The sequence below is a fragment of the Cryptomeria japonica genome, chromosome 7, assembly GCF_030272615.1.
Source record: "Cryptomeria japonica chromosome 7, Sugi_1.0, whole genome shotgun sequence".
Taxonomy (NCBI): Eukaryota; Viridiplantae; Streptophyta; class Pinopsida; order Cupressales; family Cupressaceae; genus Cryptomeria; species Cryptomeria japonica.
In genome coordinates this window covers 534,315,132-534,329,101 of record NC_081411.1, presented here as the reverse complement: position 1 = coordinate 534,329,101, position 13,970 = coordinate 534,315,132, and positions in this window count along the sequence as shown.

Below are 13,970 nucleotides of genomic sequence, written 5' to 3'. Positions count from 1 at the left end.
ATCACTAATTTTGTGTCATTTAAGACTTAAGCTCTCCATATTTTGAAATTGTAATATTTGTAGGTGTAGCTACTTTATGGAATATCTGCATTTTTTTACAAGTTTAGATAAATTAATCAAGTTTGACAGAAATTATGGCAATAATGAAAGTAATAGTTAAGGGATGGAATTATTTTAACGTGCATATAATAGTCATCAAAAATCTTCCCATTCCCCAAAATGTACAATATATCGATAAGTGTTATCCTGAGTGTCAAACAAATATCATTATATCTATTCAATATCCAAGTATACTTTCCAATCTCTACCACTTCTTTCACCTTGCAACTGTAGTAGTAGTTCCCAAGTGCAATGACCTTAGCATCTCCAATGCAGATGTGTAGTTTTTAAATTTTGCCAAATTTTCTTTTATAATTTGGCTAATTCTTTTTGGCAGAATATTTGGATACTGAAAACATTTCGAGAAAGAAAGACAATTGTGAACAAAGAGCCCATAAAAACTACCCATGTATGAAAAATGTCAAGCGAACACCCAAGGGCTACAATTTAACAAGAGTAATTATATGAAAAAAAAGCAAAAAAATATTGTGAATTGATCAAATCGTATACCATCCCAAGGAGGAGGAAACTTTGAAGTGATTTCCTCATTATTTTCAGACACTCTACAAGAAGGAACCCCAATTTCACATGAAGGAACTGCCATTCTTGCAGTAATGACATTGTAATTCGAATCTTGTCCAGCTATGGGATTATACATTCCCTACACCACATCTTTAGCTACAATTTCTAAGAATGATGGAAAGACTTGAAAACATCAACTTTTTTATATTTTTGATAAGCCTTTCCCGAATCTTAGGATTGGAAGTAACCATAAGAAACTCCTTCTTTACATCATTAAACACGTCATCCATTTCTATATCCATTTCTATATCTTTTGTGTCCTCAATGCGATAAGTCCATAGCTTACATAAAGCATTGTTATAACCATCCTAGTTGATTTTGCAGGTCCGCTAAAAAAATTTATAGTACACTCCATAACTACTTTGCAACACAATTCCTACATAAATTTTTCACTATTAGAATCTTTTGCATATTTGTCTGTTGAGATCCTTGAGCGACTATAGAGTTTCTAAGGTTTTCTCAGAAGTGATGCCCTTTGAAAGGTTTGAGGAAATACTCTTCAGCAACATCATTTTCTTGAGCTTAAAATTTTCATTTGAAACAAGATGAGCTCTAATGAGTCCAGAAATAATCCAATCCTCATTGCAGTGCTTCATAATGTACTGTAAATTCCACTCTGCACTTTTCTTGTTGCTTCTGATTTTAGAAGGAGTGGCCATCAAACATTTGGAAGCACCCTATAAATTTCATATCTTTCATCTTCTTTCCATTAGTCATCCACAAAATCTAGATATGGAGTTATAACATGACCAAACTCCATGATGTCCCATTATTTGTGCCTACACAATTGACTCATTGTGAATATATGAGGAAATACTCTTCAACAACATTATTTTATTGAGCTTAAAATTTTCATTTTAAATAGGAAGAGCTCTGATGAGTCCAAAAATAATCCAATCCTCATTGTTATGCCTAATAACATACTCTAAAATCCACTATGCACTTTTCTTGTCACTTCTGATTTTAGAAGGAGAAACCATCAAACATTTGGAAGCATCTTGTAAAGTGCATAACTTTCATCTGCTTTCCATTAGTCATCCACATAAGCAAGATATGGAGTTATAACATGACCAAACTCCATGATGTCCCATTATTTGTGCCTACACTATTGACTTATTGTAAACATATGAGGAAATACTCTTCAGCAACATCATTTTCTTGAGCTTAAAATTTTTAGTTGAAATAGGAAGAGTTCTGATGAGTCTAGAAATAATCTAATCCTCATTGCAGTGCCTAATAATGTACTCTAAAATCCACTCTGCACTTTTCTTGTCGCTTTCACTTTTAGAAGGAGTGGCCATAAAACATTTGGAAGCACCATGTAAAGTGCACAACTTTTGTCTACTTTCCATTAGTCATCCAGAAAAGCCAGATATAGAGTTATAACATGACCAAACTCCATGATGTCCTATTATCTATGCCTGTACAATTGACTCATTGTGAACATATGAGGAAATACTCTTCAGCAGCATCATTTTCTTGAGCTTAAAATTTTCATTTGAAACATGAATAGCTTTCATGAGTCCATAAATAATCCAATCCTTATTGCAGTGCTCAATAATGTACTCTAAAATCCACTCTGCACTTTTCTTGTCGCTTCCGATTTTAGGAGTGACCATCAAACATTTGGAAGTGCCCTGTAAAGTGTATAACTTTCGTCTACTTTCCATTAGTCATCCACAAAATAACTAGCACTTGCACCAAATAAAGTGCAATGGTTACGCCGATAGTAAGATATATAAAATGTGATTTAGTCTTTATAAATTTATGTATTGAACAAAAATTTCATGATTATGTTGTATTTGAATTTCTTTCCATCAGAGCATAAATCATTAACATGTCATCATTGAATATCACTAGTTACTTGAATGTGTCATCTTTGCATTACTTTTTACGTTTCTTATTCTCGTGCACATGTATTGAAGAACTTGTTGTTGGCATATGGACACTCCAATGAGACATTGTGTGTGATTGAAGGTTTTGTCATTGATGGCAACCTTACAATCCTACGGCACCAGCAAGACATTATACTAGCAAAGCATTACACAGGCAACCTTGCAATCCTATGGCACTGGCAAGACATTACCGGCAAAGCATTACTCAAACAACAGTGCACCGGCATCAACAAAATCAATCTACACCAGCATTGGCACAGAAGATGTACACCGGCATAGAAGAAAATATGTATACCGGCATAGAGGCCGACAGGATTTTTGATATGTAATGTTTTGTTTATCATTGTAAGCCGACTTGGCAAATTGTAAAATGACTCTTGTATATAAAAGAGATCATTGTAGGAATTTGTAGGATATGGATAGAATGTAATAAATAAATTATAAGGCAAACCTAATGTGCGAATTGTAGGTCAAGGGTATATGTAAAGAACAGAGCAAGAACCGGCACTGAATCTGGCATTGAAGATGCTATTGTAAAGCAGTATAGAATATTGGATTTGTGTAAATCCTCATTGTAAGTTAGTGTGACTTCTTATTGAGCAGTGAGCTCTAGGCAGTTGGCTTTCTTGCATGTGCAGGCCCCTATTGTAAGTAATATTCTCTTATTGGCCAGTAAGTGAATATTGTGGGTCACAAATCCCACCGAGGTTTTTCCCACATTGGGTTTCCTCATTAAACATCTTGTGTTATGGTGTTCTTTTCATGTGGATGATTTTGATTCTGTTATTTGCATTAATTCTTGCTTATCGGTATACTGTTACTTTATATTTTGCATATTTAGTTTTAAGAAAAATTCATAATTGGTCAAATACTGATTCACCCCCCCCCCTCTTAGTATCTGTGGGAACCCTAACAATTGGTATCAGAGCCTGGTCCTCTATTTTCAAAAGCCTAACAGCTTGAGGAAGATTTTGACACCGGTAAAGATGGAAAATCTGATGAAGCAACTTGAAGGAGCTCTTACTGACTATGATGCAGAGAAGTTGAAAAATATCAAATTAGAAGATGATTTAAAAGCAGCTCAGGACATTATTCAGGCACTTCAAGAAAATCTTACTATTACAAGAAACAAGAGAAGAGAACTTTGTGAAAAATTGCAAAATGAAAATGATGAAAATGAATCATTAATTGATATGATAAGCAAATTGAAACAAGAGATCATGACAACAAAAAATGAAATGCAGGATATGACTATGAGATTCTACAAAGAGATTGAGGACAGAAAGAGGAATGAAGAAGAATTGACCAGAAGACTAAGAGATGTAGCAAATGAGAACACAAGACTTAGCTATGAAAATGATATGTTGAAGACAGATCTGATGCATACTCAAAATGACTTGAATGAACTAATGAGACAAAAAGAGATCTTGGAAAGGGAATTGGAAACTGCAAATCAACGCAAAGAAAAATTCAAGAAAAGCTCAGAAGAACTTGGTACCTTATTGAAGAATCAAAAACCCAAAGGTCACACTTTTGGAGTTGGATTTGAAGTTGGAGAAAGCTCTGGTACTGCAAATACCCAGGATCAAAGCAAACCGGTAAGACCCTCTAATACTTACAAATTCAATGGAAAATGCTTTAACTATAATAAATATGGTCATAGGGAAAATGAACGTAGATCTAGGAATTATCAGAACATCAATCCTCCCACTGGTCAATGCACCAAATGCAACAAAATTGGTCATAACTCTGAAAATTGCAGAATGAATGTAAGATGTTATGTTTGTGGAAGATTTGGTCATTTATCAAATAAATGTAGAACACAAACTGGCATAGGTTATGGGAAAGCTATTTAGAAAAATAATGTAACTTGTTATGCATGTAACAAGATTGGTCATATTGCTAAATTCTATAGAAGTAAAGGTACACCGGTAGATAACAAAAGTACTAGCTTGAAAGGTAAAGAAAAGGTTGAAGAGGTTAAGCAAGAATTTTCAAAGCAATGGATTAGAAAAGGTGATCTAAATATTGGGGTTACTCCTCCACTGGTAGAACCAACAAATGCTTCACCAGGAGGACAATATGAAAGCTCCAATAATTGATCATGACAAGGGGCATGCACCCAATGAAAATTTGCAAGACATATACAATGACCAGGACCGAAACATATGCACAAGGACTAGAAACCTGAGTATGCTAGACAATGATGTTCACCAATCAAAGGCCTGGAACAGAACATTGGGTCAAGGCAAGGATAAGCATGATAAACCTATGGGGGGAAACTATAGCTAGGGGTCATGATAGATGACGGAGCAATAATATTTTACACATGGTGCCTATATGCTAGGTTTTTACCATGGTACTTGCCCAAAGCGCCTGTTTGCTAGGTTTTCACTAGAGGGCGAATGATTTTTCTTTACTTACTTTTTGTTTTTGTTTTTCTCACTTTTTTTGATTTTTTTTTGTATTTTTTTTATTTTTTTTTATTTTTTTGTATTTTTTGAGGATCATATTGAAGAAATGCTAACAGAAAAACTATGCCCAGTACCTTCGAAGGTGCATGCTATTTACAAGATCTGACAAAGGTTCCCCATCTAGGGTTGCAAACTGATATGCCCCTGAACCATAGGCTGCAGTAACTATGAAAGGCCCAACCCAATTAGGCTAAAATTTTCCTTTGATGATGTCAGTAGATTGGGTATTCTTCAGGTTCGCCTTTAGGACCAAATCTCCCACTTTTAAGTGTCACCCTTTGACCTTCTTATTATAAGAGCGACAGAGACAGTTTTGATATGCTTGCAAATGTGTCAGGGCTGCCTGACGTTTCTCATCTAACATCTCAAGCTGATGCAACCTAGAGACTATGTGCATCTCATCATCAATCAAATGTTGTAGGGAGACACGCAAAGAGGGAAGTTCCACTTCCAAAGGTAAAATGGCTTCTGCACCATACACCAAGGATTAAGGTGTTGCACCAGTAGGTGTGCGGATGGAAGTGCGATAAGCCCACAATGCTGGATTCAACTGCACATGCCAATCTCGACCAGCATCATTGACAACCTTTTCCAAGATCTTAATGATGGTTTTATTTGATGCTTTGGCTTGACCATTACTTTGTTGATAATAAGGACTGGAGAAACGGTGTTGGATGCTAAACTTGTTACAGAGTTCCTTGACATCTTTATTATTGAATGGATGACCATTATCTATGACTATTGCAAGGGGAACCCCATATCTGCATATGATATAATTCAGCAGAAACTTTGAAATTTGAACACCAATGATATAGGACATAGGGATAGCCTCGATCCATTTTGTGAAGTATGCTATGGCTGTGATGATGAATTTGTGTCCGTTTGTACATGTCGGGTAAATCTTGCCAATAAGATCCAATCCCCATTAAGAAAAGGGCCACGGAGATATGATGGAGTGAAGTTCTTGAGCTGGTGCATGAATGTAATTTTCATGTATTTGACATTTGTAACATTTCTGACAAAATCATGAGCATCCTTTTCATTGGTGGGCCAATAATACCCAGCATGAACCAACTTTTTAGCTACACTCAGACCATTGAAATGGCCCCCACATATACCATCATGAACCTCATGTAAATTCGTTTGTGCCTCGTCAGAATAAAAAACACCTGAGGAGGGTGTGGTCAAAGGAACGACGGTAAAGGGTGTCTGTGATGATGACATATTTGGCATTTTGGTGTATGAAGGCTCGGTGTTGATTAGAGGAAAGGTTAGGTGGTGAGGTTTGGGATTTCAAATATCGATAGATATCTTTGTACCATGGGGAATTAGGACCAACAAGAACACACATCACATCTACTGTTGAAATTTCAAAAGAAGGCACCAGCAACTATTCAACCAAAAATTTGTATCTATCCATATTGTTGGGCATATTTAGCATGGAAGCAATAGTTTCCATAGCATTTGCTGACTTGTTTTGAATTCTTGGAACTTGGCTAAAACATCATATCAAGATATTTTTGTGGAAACATCTTAAAGACCTTTTTCAAGAACTTATCCATCCTTTTGGTCACTTTCGGATCTTTAAGAAGCATATCAACATCATCAGAAGCATCAGAATTTGATGAAGAATCCGGTAAAATATTTGGATTTATTTCTTGTTGAATGCCTTGATCTGAACCAAATCCTTGTGAAAGAGTTTGTTCCTCATGTAATGTTTGAGTTTGAATTTCATGTTGCATGTTCGGTTGATTCTAGTCAAAAGGTGCATTTTCCCTTGGCATTGGTGGAACACTTCCATATCCCAGTTTCATGGGTACAAACACTAGCTCATATAGTGGAGGTGGTCCAAGTTGAACCATTCCATATTGTGGTAATGATGTGTTTGACGAACCTTCAATGTGTAATGTTTGACTAGGTTGAAACTGTGAGTTTGATACGTTGTCCATGGGTTGATATGTTGGTTCACAAATCTTCTTAGACTTTGACCTTGTTTCAACAGGCATGTCACTATGCATATGCAATATTTTTAGGATTTTTGATTTTAAAAGGATGATGTATGATATGCAACTAAATGCAACCTAAGTAGATGAAAATTCTATCTATGGCAAGAATGCAACCTATGTTTTTGTTGTTTTCAAGATTTGGAAAAACTTTTTGGAATGCAAACCTAAAGACTCAACCTTGGGAAATTGAAATGAAGCCAAAACCTTAAAGGACAAAGGACCAAATGACAATAGGACAAATTGACAATGTCTCACCTATATGCTTGGATACTAAGCTAGGTTAGATAAAAATGATATTAACGAAAGGACAAATTTTGAGACTAGGTCAAGACTCCCTAACAACAACTTAGGGTATCATCCAAAGTTTTGATTTTTCAAATTTGACAAACCAAATTATTTAGACTAAATGCAAGAGGGCAATGATTATGACAATGACATAGGACATGAACATGATCTAAGGATATGATATGACAAGATGAAGCCAAGACAAGATGACAATACAATGACAAGGATATGCAAAGACCAATGACTTGGAATATGCAAAATGCAACCTAGACAAGACCTATGACAAGGATAATGCAGGAATGTCACCTAAATGAAAATCTAGCTTGGATATGACAATGAAATGCAAACTTAGGGAAAATGATCTTGGACCTAAGTGCAAAATGAGGATGCTTGCAATGAAAAGGACTAAAATGAAAGGAGATGACAATATGCCTTAGGACCTAAGTGGGACTATGCAAGACCTAGCCTAAAGTGACATGAATTTTCAAACAAAGATATTCAATGTTTTGACAAGCCATGTTCAAATGTTGGATGAATACTTGGACAAATGTATACTTTTGTTTGGATTGTGTTTTGAATTGAAGGTTGTTGATTTTGAAAACCCAAGTTGATTATGAGTACTTTTAAAAGTTTGTTTTTGTTTTAACCTTTGACAATCACGGAAGACAAAATGTTTGTTTGACTTTGACTCAAGACAATCAAGCACATTCACAAAAAATCCTATGGCTGGCAAGGGCAATATCTGTTGAATCCTCTAACCATAAAATATAACACTTAGCCCGATAGCTAGATGCTTGGTAGCACTAGCTCCCCCTTACATTGCACTCACTTCTCGGGCATACCAAGCTTCGAGTTCAAGGGGCATCACTTCCCAGGAACTTGCTATCTCTAACTAAGGAGTACATGAGAGATGTCTTCAGCATGCACATATCACAATGTCTGAGCCAATAGATAGAAGGATTTTGGCCTCTAAAAATAAGAGATTCTAGTAAGGGCATCCATTTGGGTGGGTATTGATCCAGTGAATAAATCTTCGCAATACCATTCCCGCACCCATTGTCTACAACTTTGGTTGCATCCACAGTTATTTAGAGTGGTTCAGAAGATCTTGGATTTAGCTCGTCGCCACTTTGGGTCATTCCCTCTCACCAATGCCTATGTGAAGTGCCAAGAAGTTCGGGAGGCAAGCCCAATTCTAAGGTTAAAACATGCAATCAAACTAAAAGCAAACAAAGCATGCATGGTGTTCATTAACCTTTAAGAAATGACATGTCCAGCTACTTTAAAAAAAATCGCAAACAAGATGTTTTAGTGAATGTCTTTGACCACGTCCTGCATAAGATTTGTTAGTAGTTGTATTTTTTAGTCTTCGTCACACGTAACGCCAAGATGCTGCATAGAGAATCAGTACCAAGGAAAAAGCAGAATATAAGAAATAGAATGAAAACAAAGTAATTTGCAAGTAAAAGCATTGGTTTGACCTCTATTTCTGGCCTTACACAGGCGTAGAATGTGCCAACATAGGCACAAATATCCTCAACACAGGTGCAGATCTCATAAACACATGTGCAGAATGCCTTAACATAGGCGCAGGAGTGTCTAGAAAGCTCTGATTTGCCCTGTTTCTTGAATTTTTCACCTACAAATCAGCTCAAAAGCAATCAAGACATGGTTAAGGGGTTAGTTCACATCAGGTTCACTAGAAAATGTACATAGGAAAAATGGAATGCATCAAAGCAATAAATATTAGCTAACCACAAAGCTAAATTGCAATGAAATAAAATCCTATTACAATCAATAGAAGAATTGAAAATAAGACATTCAAAATAAATGAAAAATCATCACCAATGTCTCTTTCAATTGACCTCCATTGTCCTGCTTTCTCCTTCAAATTATCTTGTTTGTGGATCTCACCTACAACTGCAAGAGTAAAGTATGAAAGCAAGCAAGATGACAAGATGAAAATTGCAGCATAAGGATACTAGAAGCGTGGTTTTTTATTTATTGATCAATTGAAGAAAATCATCCAATTTATAGACAGATTGGAGAGAGGACAAAATTAGCATGAAGAGATTTGAAAGGAAATTTCAAATCAAGAATGACAAATATGACAAATTATGACAAAATTGACATTTTCTATGCAAGATTGATTGATTGAAAACAATTATGACAAATTATGACAAGATTAAAATGCCATTCCCATGACAAAAGGGAAGAGAGAAAATAGCCTCCATGATTGCAACAAATGGAAGCATAAACATAGGAGAAAATTAGGGGAAAAATTAGAAAAATTGAAGAAAATAGGAGAAATAGAAGTTATGAATTAGGAGAAATTAGTAAATTGGAAAATCGAGGAAAAATATGAAATAGAAATCAGGTGAATTAATTAATAGGTTTTCATCCATTAATTGATTCATGAAAGAGACCCATGACTAAATAAATAGATTTATTTAACCCACCAAGAAGAAGAAAAGGATTAAATGAACAAATCATAAAACCCTAGAAATAAGAGGACAAGTAATTAGGTCAATACAACAAGAAATTAATGTAGGTTCGACCATGATTCTGATTAACAAAGGACCAATGCTGATAAATGATTGAGGCTGGTTGACAAAAATCAATGACAAATTGACCAAGATTGACAAGGAGATCAAATTGATAGGCTTCAATCGACGAGGAACAATGACTAATTGATCCAAATTGACATGATTGAAAAGGACAAGGATTGATGACAAATCGATCGCAAAATGACAAGATTGACAAGGACAAGGATCGATGATGAATCGATCACAAAATGATGAGAATAACAAGGACAACGATCAATGATGAATCGATTGCAAAAATGATGAGATTGACAAGGACAAGGATCGATGATGAATTGATCACAAAATGACGATATTGACAAGGACAAGGATTGATGACGAATCGATCACAAAATGATGAGATTGACGAGTTGATAATCACAAATGATTTCTAAAAGATGATTGAAAGATCGACAAGAGGACAAAACCCTAATTCTATCATCGATTAGGATTGACGATGTCCAAAATGATGATAAATGAGCATGCACCATGATGCGATAGGATAAGATCAACCAAAATCATGACTGAAGATTATTATCGACAAGACCTAATTCGAAAGCGAGAAAAATGAGGAATGCAGAGGAAGGACTCGATGCTTGCAAATGTTAATGCAATGAAGAAGGGTTGACCATTTTTAGACGTCTACATTTTGCTCCTGTTTGAGACAATGTGATTTTAAGCTTTGTTTCAAAGAACAATAATGAAAATGCCCCAAACAATAACAATGACATATGCATGCCCCCTCAAGGAATTGGCCAAAAAAATCTAGAAAACAGGCCAAGTGATCGATAAGAATGACAGAAGACGATAGGTTTGAATGGACTGCCAAGACTGACAGAAGAAATGTTAGTAAGGAGAAATTAGATAGAGGAGAGTTAGAGATGAAGGAAAACTTGCTTTCATAAATGCACATAAGTAGGTGAGAACCTTTATTTAATTTAGCAAAGTGGATGTAGAGCATCATGGCATTGAAGGCCAGAGCTAGAACGCAACCCCTTTTGCAAAAGATAGACACATCACACACAGGGAATGAGTGAAGCATCCTAGGGTGCATACATCAAGGGTCAAGGTATGTGCGGCGTTCACAAAGCGAACGTACTTATCACAGACACCCAATGATATAGTTGCCCCAGTTTGTGACAAACATTCCACAAATAGCAAACACAACAAAAAAAAGGAAAAGGACCATGAACCATCTCGGTCACTCTAAATCACTTAGTGACATCCTCGAGCAACATAGGAACATGATCAAAGCCAAAGATAAATTAGTAAAAAGATAAGACGCACAAATTTAACCAAGTCAAACAAACATTTTGATCGTCATTGTCAAAAGTGGAGAACAAGAAGGATCATGCTATCTAGTTTCAGGGAATGCGGTACCCTGTCTAAGATAGGACACAGTCTAGCTTCGAGTATACCACACCTTGTATAAGACCCATGATAATAGTGGCAAGGACAAATGATATTGATGTTGATTGATTGACATGACAATTTTGATCAATTTGAATGTCTGGTTTGATTGAAAAGTTCATCTGTTAATGCGTGATTTCATTAAAGCACAATGTTTGATTGATTGTTGTTGGATGTATGCTCAGCAATCTGTTTATGCACAAAGGGGACCATTTATTGACAAAATGCAAAATGCCAAAGAAATTGTTTTTGGATTTTGATGTTTTGAAATTTTATTTTTTTTGGTTCGTTTTTCAGGACTTTATTTGACTTTTTAGGGATTTTTTCAGGACATTATTTGATTTTTTTTTTTTTGTAGGGATTTTTCTTCAGGACATTTTTTGTTTTATTTCAGGACATTATATGATTTTTAGGGATTTTTTTTTTTAGGACATTTTTTTAATTTTTTTGGATTATTTCAGGACATTGTTTGATTTTTTTTTTTGGATTATTTCAAGACATTATTTGATTAGAAAGCTCCAGTAATTGATCATGACAAGGGGCACACACCAAACGAAAATTTGCAAGACATATACAACGACTAGGACCGAAACATGTGCACAAGGACTGGAAACCTGAGTATGCAAGACAATGATGTTGACCAATCATAGGCCTAGAACAAAACATTGGGTCAAGGCAAGGATAAGCATGATAAACCTATGGGGGGGAAAGTATAGCTAGGGGTCATGATAGATGACAGAGCAATAATCTTTTACACATGGCACCTGTATGCCAGGTTTTTACCATGGTACTTGCCCAAAGCGCCTGTTTGCCAAGTTTTCACTAGAGGGCGAATGATTTTTCTTTACTTACTTTTTGTTTTTGTTTTTCTCACTTTTATTGATTTTTTTTGTATTTTTTGAGGATCATATTGAAGAACTGCTGACAGAAAAACTATGCCCAGTACCTTCGAAGGTGCATGCTATTTATAGGATCTGACAAAGGTTCACCATTTGGGGTTGCAAGCTGATATGCCCCTGAACCATAGGCTGCCTTAACTATGAAAGGCCCAACCCAATTAGGCTCAAATTTTCCTTTGATGATGTCAGTAGATTGGGTATTCTTTGGGTTCACCTTTAGGACAAAATCTCCACTTTCAAAGTGTCATCCTTTGACCCTCTTATTATAAGAGCAACGAAGACAGTTTTGATATGCTTGCAAATGTGTCAGGGCTGCCTGACATTTCTCATCTAACATCTCAAGCAGATGCAGCCTAGAGACTTTGTGCATCTCATCATCAATCAAATGTTGCAAGGAGACACACAAAGAGGGAAGTTCCACTTCCAAAGGTAAAATGGCTTCCGCACCATACACCAAGGAATAAGGTGTTGTGCCAATAGGTGTGTGGATGGAAGTGCGATAAACCCACAATGCTAGATTCAACTGCACATGCCAATCTCAACCAGCATCATTGACAACCTTTTTCAAGATCTTAATGATGGCTTTATTTGATGCTTCGGCTTGACCATTACTTTTGTGGATAATAAGGTCTAGAGAAATGGCGTTGGATGCAAAAGTTGTTACAGAAGTCCTTGACATCTTTATTTTTGAATGGACGGCCATTATCTGTGACTATTGCAAGGGGAACCCCATATCTACATATGATATAATTCAGCAAAAACATTGAAATTTGAACACTAGTGATATAGGTCATAGGGATAGCCTCGATCCATTTTGTGAAGTATTTTGTGGCTGTGATGATGAATTTGTGTCCGTTTGTAGATGTTGGGTGAATCTTGCCAATAAGATCCAATCCCCATTGAGAAAAGGGCCACAGAGATATGATGGAGTGAGGTTCTTGAGCTGGTGCATGAATGTAATTTCCATGTTTTTGACATTTGTAACATTTCTTGACAAAATCATGAGCATCCTTTTCCATGGTGGGCCAATAATACCCAGCACGAACCAACTTTTTAGCTAGACTCAGACCATTGAAATGGCCCCCACATATACCATCATGAACCTCAGGTAGAGTTATTTATGCCTCGTCGGAATCCAAACACCTGAGGAGGGTGTGGTCAAAGGAACGACGGTAAAGGGTGTCTGCGATGATGACATAGTTAGCATTTTGGCATATGAAGGATCGACATTGGTTAGAGGAAAGGTTAGGTGGTAAGGTTTGGGATTTCAAATATCGATAGATATCATTGTACCATGGGGAATTAGGACCAACAATAACACACATCACATCTGTTGTCGAAATTTCAAAAGAAGGCACCAGCAACTGTTCGACCAAACATTTGCATTTGTCCATATTGTGGGGCATATTTAACATGGAAGCAATAGTTTGCATAGCATCTGCTAACTTGTTTTGAATTCTTGGAACTTGGCTGAAATGGATAGCCAAAAATTTTATCTTGAAGAAATCCACCATATGCTTGTAGGGAAGAAGCTTTTCATCTTTTGTTTCATAGTCATCATTTACTTGATAGATGACTAACTAGGAATCTCCATAGACTTGCAAATTTGTAATGTTCCATTGGATTACTATTTTGAGTCCTATGACCAAAGCTTCGTACTTTGCAATATTATTGGTGCAATGGAACATGATCCTATATGACTTTGTGATAACATCTCCTTGAGGGGTGACCAGCAATA